Consider the following 8,370-nt stretch of genomic DNA (forward strand, 5'->3'; position numbering starts at 1 on the left):
GGTGGGGAGTGAGGTGGGAGGGGTTAGGTATGAGCCCCACCCCATTCTCAACGCCTTCTTCATACAGTCCTAACATGTGAAAAGAAGATCCAAAGTTTCATACCATGTGAAAGGCTCCAGTCTACATCGAAGGAAGAACCAAAGCTTGGGTCTGGATTAGATAAGGGAACAGAGAAGGACTCAAGCTTGATCACTTGAATGGTGGATAACATTCACCCTGGGCAAGTTGAGGGGTTTAAACACAATGTTCTCTCACTTGCACACTTATTGATTTTTCAGGTAATACCGTTAGAGTCAGAGTGTTTCCTCTAATAAGATGAACTTCCTCTGTCTCAGCAATGCTTACAATGGCAAGTCTTTTAGGATAAAAATACTGTCTCTGAAAGCACCATGATAGATTGTCCAGTGCAGATGGGCTTCTTCTGCTGAACATTTTTGTTGTGGAAAAAAGTTCATGAATTTGTGTAAAGCTGATCACAATTAACCTATAGATTAACTTCAAAGTTCAGCACTGAAAAAGGTGTTGATAAATTGCTTACAATGGTTTAGGCATATATATGGAATAATATATTTTAAACTGGATACTGAGAAGAAATCTCAACGGGAAATTTCCCCACCTTCTGTGTTCCACTCTGTGACATCCTTTCAGTTTATACCCGAGGCTGCTATCATGCAGGAAAGTACTATCCACATTTGCTTGTATTTAAATAATGTAAATTGGGAAATTTTGATTTTCTTAAGCTTCTGAAACCATTTGTTATTAATAAGTCTTGTGAATTTTTGTAAAAAGTCAAGAAAAATTGCTTTCTCTTGCTTTTTAAGTCAATGTTCCATTAATTTACAAATTCAACAGATTAAATTCTCCTAAATAAAACTAGTTTATTGAGTTTCCTGAGACATTTCAAAGTACTATTACAAGTTTAATTCCATAGCATCAAATCTAAGATGCCATCGATTGTGAGATGGGCCATTATTTCATGTAGTTTCATGAAAGGAAAAATACTGCCAATACTATCTTTATCACATTGCTCAGAAGTCACACTCAGGTTGCAGATTTGTTAAAATGAGAAAAAAAGAAGTGTGGTCTAGGTATCGATTATTGCATATCTGAATATCTCAAATAGTACAAAAGCAGGGCAATTTAGTTGTTAGGTTTCAAACAAAAACCTTTCTAAGCATTTAAGCAACTCTTGTAAATCTATATACATTAAATTAATATGCATGCTACGGCTTGAATATTTGTTACCCCTCTCCCCCCACAAAATAATTCATATGTTGAAATCCTAACCCCCGAGGTGAAGGTATTAGGAGATGGGCTTTTAGAGGGTGATTAGGTTATGAAGGCAGAACCCTCATAAATGAGATTAGTGCCCTTGTAAACAGGGCCCAAGAGTCCCCTTACCCCTTCCATCTATAAGGACTCAGCAAAAGGTTGGCTATTTACAAACCAGCAGACCACCTAATTTGCTGGCACCTTGATCTTGAACTTCCTGACCTACAGATCTTTGAGAAATAAGTGTCTGTTGTTTATAAGCTGCCCAGTCTATGCTATTTTTGTCATAGTAGCTTGAAACGAGTAAGTACAGACTTCTAAATGTAGTATATCTCAAGTGTTTAAATACTGTTTATAAATGTAAACAAATTGTTACACTTTCTAAAATAAGTAAAAAAAGACAGATGGAAAATTTCAGTAACTCACACTGCTAATATGTCAGTTTCTGTAATATGTCAGATTCTCTTAAACATTTCAAAGACCTTAAATGCAAATACACCAAGATTTTCTTGATGTTTATAAAACTCATTCCTAAACTTAACACAAAAGAATTAACAATGGGTTTGTTTACTTCACATTTTTTTTTCCAATTCATTCATTTCAAGGCATTCAAATTCAATGCCTTCTTAGTATTTTCAAATCACTTACCCACTGAGCATATTTACTCCCTCCTTTGGGCTGCAGTTACTGGTTCTCAAACACCCCCACTATATTATAAATTATTTCAGTGGTTCTCAAAATTTTTTGGTTATTTTTTTTTTGGTTCTCAAATTTTTGGTGTCAGGACCTTTTTATACTCTTAAAATTTATTGAGAACCTCAGAGGGATTTTGTTTATGTGGTTATTGCTATATAAAATACATTAAATATGAGAAATTTTTAAAAGTTATAGATTCACTTAAAACCAACAATAAACCCATTACATATTAATGGATATAACGCAGTTTTTATGGGAAAAAGTATTTTTTTCAAAGCATAAAACAAATTTTAAAAAATACGAATTTTCGGCTGTGCTGGGTCTTTGTTGGTGCACACAGGCTTTCTCCAGTTGTGGCGAGCAGGGACGACGCTCTAGCTGTGGTGCACGGGCTTCCCATTGTGGTGGCTTCTCTTGCTGCAGATCGTGGGCTCTAGGGTGTACGGGCTTCATTACTTGTGGCATGGGCTTCGTTGCCCTGCAGCATGTGGGATCTTCTCAGACCAGGGATCCAACCTGTGTCCCCTACATTGGCAGGAGAATTCTTAACTACTGGACCACCAGATAAGTCCAAAAAATTCCTTAAAAATTTTGAAGGACTTCTTTGGAGGTCCAGTGGTTAAGACTCCACACTTGGAATTCAAGGGACATGTGTTCAGTTCCTGTTTGGGGAACTAAGATCCCACATGCTACATGGGGATATGCCAAAGAAATATAGTGAGAAGAGTGAGAAGAAAAATATAGTGAGAAGACATTGCTTTACATTTTTGTAAATCTTTTAAGTGTCTGCCTTAATTAAGGAAAATTGGATTCTCATGTCTGTTTCTGCAGTGATATCACAGGTATGTAGCTTCTGGAAAACTTCACTGTATACTAATAAGGACTTCCCTGTAGCTCAAACAGTAAAGAATCTGCCTGTGATGCAGGAGACCAGGGTTCAATCCCTGGGTTGGGAAGATCCTCTGGAGAAGGGAATGGCAATCCACTCCAGTTCTTGCCTGGAGAATCCCATGGACAGAGAAGTCTGATGGGCTACAGTTTGTGGGGTCACAAAGAGTCAGACACAACTGAGGGACTAACACAAGAATACAAACCAATAAATGCTAATAAGAGAATGAGAGGAAAGGCAATAACTTATTAGTGTTATTATAAAGATAGTTTTGACCTTAAATCCTCCTGAAAGTGTCTCAGACAGCCCTGGACCACACTTTGAGAACCACTGAGTTAGGTATAATAATGACTTAAATAATCAGGCCACAACCTGGGTGCTACATAAGCAGGATAATTCTACCCAAGCCACAGGGTGACATGCTGAACTTCCTCTCGCAGTAGATTTGTCTGCTGTGTCAGTGGGGGCCAGTCCATGCCTTTCATCATGTGTCCCTTAGGCATCTTCTCGTTTTTAGCCTTTTTGAATTTGTTTCAACTTTTCATCAGCTGATTTAGGAAGACGGAAATCTTTTTACTGCATGATTGGAATTCACTGACCCCTGCACTTTCTCATCTTGACTCTAATACTCCCCTTTGCTGTCTAGTTGGACTGTTGACCATAATTCTGTAATCAGTTTATTGCTAGGGCCGAAAGTCCTATTCTCGCTCATATAATAATCAAGCATCCAGACACCACTACGCTGTGTCTACTACATTGTGAGGCTGGATGACCCTATACTAGAGAAGCTATAGAAGTAACTCCTTCATTAGGCAACAAGTTGGACTAGACTGATGATCTCAAAGATTCTATATGCTGCTGTTCTTTCTCCTTTCAACCCTGAAAACCTGAAGGTTGCTCTGGGGATCACTGGAGATGAAGCTGTCTGTTCTCTTTCCTGATATCCATTCTCTTCTTTGCCCTTTGTAACAGAAACCCAGCTGTGTTAGATCCTTACAGTGTCCAGTTAAAAAGACAAAATTCCCTGGATCCTTTGCAACTAGGGGTGGCCTCGTGATCTAATTCTGGCCAATGAAATGTAAACAGAAGGCCACAGGTGAGGGTTCTGGGAAAGTATTTTCCTTATAAAAAAAGGAACACACTTGGAAAATTTGTGTCTTCTTGCTTCTTTCTTTCTGGGAGGTAGATGTACTACCTGGAGATGGGGTAGCCCTCATATGACCACGAAGAAGAAAGCCACATGCTTTTCGAAAACTGAGCGGAAAGCTAAAGGAGGCTGAGGTCTTGATGATCTCCTTGAATAAATGCATAAAGTCCATCCTTTTGGACTTCTCATTTCATGAGAGAAAGAGCCTTTCTTTAAGACACTGTAATTGAGTTTCTGTTACATGCAGGCTAAATGTACTCTTACATGTCTAATCCATTTGTACTTGTTAGCTGTGGCAGCTGATGCATTCTCATAGGACTTTAGCCTGTCATCTCACCACTTGAGTGTCCTGGAAGAGGTTAATACCATGGTGCTGGGCAAAGAGTGGCTTCAGCATCTGCCAGAAGAACCCTGGCTCTGTACTACTGGCTGTGTGACCTCGGGCAAGTTACTTAATCCCTTTGAGTCCAAGTCTTCTCATCCATTGAAAGATTTAATATCGCCTGGGTTTTGTGAGGATTAAACAAGGGAACAAACAAAATCCCTAGCACAGTGCTTTGTGAGCCAAAGTAGGTACTTGAAAAATGCAGGCTCCATCTCTTTCTTCCTGTTATGGAAGTAAATCAGTTCCATTCTTGATATTTCAGACCTACCTCCTACCAGTTTGAAAAGAAAAATCTTGGTATACTAAAATAGAGCTTGATTTTAGTATACTAATGCTTAGGCAAATATTTGTACAGTAGGTCAGATAGGGTGGGGTTGCCTGTGACAACTGGCAGGCTGTGCAGCTGACAAAGGTGGTGTCCTGATGATCCGTGGAAACACTGAATGGTGACCCTTCAAGGGTCGGAGATTAATAAAAATAATGATAGTAGCTGATATCTCTTAAGCACCTACGAAGTGCTACTCACTGTGATTAAGTGTTTTACCACATGTTTTATCTCATTTTTAATACTCAAGAACTATAAAGCAGCTGCTTTTATTTCCAGTTTATGGATAAAGACATGGAAGCTTAGAGAGGTTAAATAAGGTATCCAAAGTCACCCAGTGGTAGCGTTGGGTCTAGACTCCAGCTCTGTCCAACTCCAAGGTCATACTGGTAAGTACAACTGATTGATGAGATGTAAATCAGTGGGGAGCTGAAGCTGGTTGTGAGATCATATTACTGTATGTACAGTTCAGTTCAGTCACTCAGTCCTGTCTGACTTTTTGCAACCCCACAGACTGCAGCACGCCAGGTCTCCCTGTCTATCACCAACTCCTGGTGCTTGTTCAAACTCATGTCCATTGAGTCGGTGGTGCCATCCAACCATCTTATCCTCTGTCATCCCCTTCTCCTCCCACCCTCAATCTTTCCCAGCATCAGGGTCTTTTCAGATGAGTCAGTTCTTTGCATCAGGTGGCCAAAGTATTGGAGTTTCAGCTTCAGCATCAGTCCTTCCAATGAATATTCAGGACCGATTTCCTTTAGGATGAACTGATTGGCTCTCCTTGCAGTCCAAGGGACTCTCAAGAGTCTTCTCCAACACAATAGTTCAAAAGTACCAATTCTTCGGCACTCAGTTTACTTTATAGTCCAACACACATCCATATGTGACTATATGTGCGTCTCTTCTCAAATCTGTGTTCAGTGAAGTCACACTGGTAGCTAGAAATCAGTCATGGTGAATGTATTTACATCAGTTTACACCAGAAATTGGTAAATGCTACAAATTGGGTCTCTCTCTGACTTCCCAGCCCTGAGAGCTGATTGTTATACACTTACCAGCACATGGCTGAATAGGATACAGCTGCTGTTTTAAAGAAAACAATGATTGGGAAACAGCGAGTCTAGAGAAGGGCAGGTGTTAAAGCATGGAGGAAGTGAGGGCAGAGAGGCCTCTTGAACATTTGTCCTGAGTTGTTTACCAGTGAGATAGATTCCTGAGAACAGAAGAATAGGAGAATGAATGATCCTTGGGGCTACAGAGAGAAGGGAGTGAAGCTGGAGTGAGGGTCTGATCTCAAACAAAAAGCGTGCGATATACTTTTCCCCACTTACTCCTTGATCCTCTTTTTTAGTCCCTTTTCTGTGCTGATCCTTTTTCTCCTTTTAATATTCATTTATGTATTAATTTAGGCTGTCCTGGGTTTTTGTTGCGGTGTGCGGGCTTTCTCTAGTTGGGGTGAGCAAGGGCTGCCCTTCGCTGCGGTGCATGGGCTTCTCGCTGCAGTGGCCTCTCTTGTAGAGTACAGGCTCTAGGCAAGTGGACTCAGTGGTTGTGGCGCACTGGCTTAGTTACTGCACGGCATGTGGAATCTTCCCAGACCAGGGATCGAACCTGTATCCCCTAACAGGTGGATTCTTAATCACTGGACCACCAGGGAAGCCCTGTGCTGATATTTACATGTCACATATAGAAACATAAATAAAATAGAATCCATTTTCCTGTGAAGCAAAAATATACACAGATAATTGCAATGTAATGTGAGAAAAAAATAATAAAAAGCTCTGCACCTCAATTCTTAGTGGGATGGGAATTTGTCAAAATTTCTGCAAGTAAGTTTTTTTAGTGTTTTGTGGATCTTCTGAAATTCCTTTATTATGATGGATTATGTTAAAAACAATAAAGGCCCAAGTCATACAGATGTTGTGTCCTCAAGTCATGGTGTTAAGGTGCACAGCTCTAGAGACCAAGGTACCCCGTTAACATCTGTTTGTCCAGGTAAGTTGGTGAAGATTTCCGACTTTAGCTCTTTGTGGGTGACTTTCTTCTCCCTTTCAGAAGCCTTCGTGTTCTCTTCAGGTTGTGAATTAAGAAAGGATCTTGTATATTATTCTTACTGTTTGTTGACAAACTGCATGCCTATCCCTACCATGTACCACTTCCATCACTATGTTTTTTATTTTTATTTATTTATGTATTTTTTTTCACTGTGTTTTTTAAAGATACTTTTAGTTATTTAACTTCAACTTTTGAATAAAAGGATTTTTCTGCTGCTAAAGGGACTTCAGCAAACTGTAATAACCCATAATGGAAAAGAACATGAAAAATAATGTATATTTCAAGAATTTTGTGAGAAGTTGTTAAACACAGTAAATTATTAAAAACTTATGTATAACTAAATTATATTAAAACAAAGATAATAAATACGCAAAGTTCCTTGCTTCCTACTTATTATACTACAGTATACCATTATTTATACTCTAGAGCTTACTTATTTAGGTCCCTATGGTGAAGAATTAGATAACAGTGAGCTATTAGTGCATCTTTTTTCAACTCAACTCTGTTCTCCATGTACCTGGATGTCACATTCGTAGCTTGAAATTGGGGATGGCTCTTTCTCGGAAATTTAGACCACGAAATCTGAAAATGCTACAAATCGGGGCTTAATTTATTATTTTGTTGATTTTTTAAAAGCATAATTTCTATCAGGATATGGCCAAGGAAGAATAGTTTTATTGTAGTAATGAACGAACCTCAAAATCTCCATGGCTTTGCACAATGACTTTATCAAAGGAAGTTTGATGAAACTGGTGATTTTCAGGGTACCTTGTTCTCTGTCGTGATTTGCAACTCCAGGCTGCTCATATATTGTGAAACTTCATCTCAACATATGACCTCCATGACCTTCATGGCTGGGGAGGAAAGAGCTGGAAGGTGACACGGTCTCATATACTTCCTCCTGGAAGTGACATATTTCTCCTCCCAGGCCACTGGTCAGAACGAATCTCATGACTCTGTCTAATTGCAGGCTTGCAAGGTAGGTTGGAAAATTTGGGAGGCAACAAAGATATCTTGGTGAATTTTCTGATAAAATAAATGTTCACATTTAGGTTCCACTTTTACACTCTCTCAAAGTACACTATACTTTCCTTTCTGGGAGTCATCAGAATTGTAATTACATTAGTTCCATATGTCTGCTGCTGCTGCTGCTGCTGCTGCTAAGTCACTTCAGTCGTGTCTGACTCTGTGCAACCCCAGAGACGGCAGCCCACCAGACTCCCCCGTCCCTGGGATTCTCCAGGCAAGAACACTGGAGTGGGTTGCCATTTCCTTTCCAATGCAGGAAAGTGAAAAGTGAAAGTGAAGTCGCTCAGTCGGGTCTGACTCTTAGCGACCCCATGGACTGCAGCCTACCAGGCTCCTCTGTCCATGGGATTTTCCAGGTAAGAGTACTGGAGTGGGGTGCCATTGCCTTCTCCGAGTTCCTAATGTCTATTACTGTCTAATTGTCTATTGAGTAGTTTCTCTCTCCTAGAGCTTTAGGTAGACAAGGACCACCTTATTCATAGTTGTATTCCCTGGGTCTAGCACAGTGCTTGGCATATAATATGGTGGCTTGTCAAGTTTATTGCTGTATTTTTGAAATGAATGAATAACT

The sequence above is a fragment of the Bison bison genome, unplaced genomic scaffold (assembly GCF_000754665.1).
Source record: "Bison bison bison isolate TAMUID 2011002044 unplaced genomic scaffold, Bison_UMD1.0 scf7180017864491, whole genome shotgun sequence".
In the NCBI taxonomy this organism is placed as follows: Eukaryota; Metazoa; Chordata; class Mammalia; order Artiodactyla; family Bovidae; genus Bison; species Bison bison.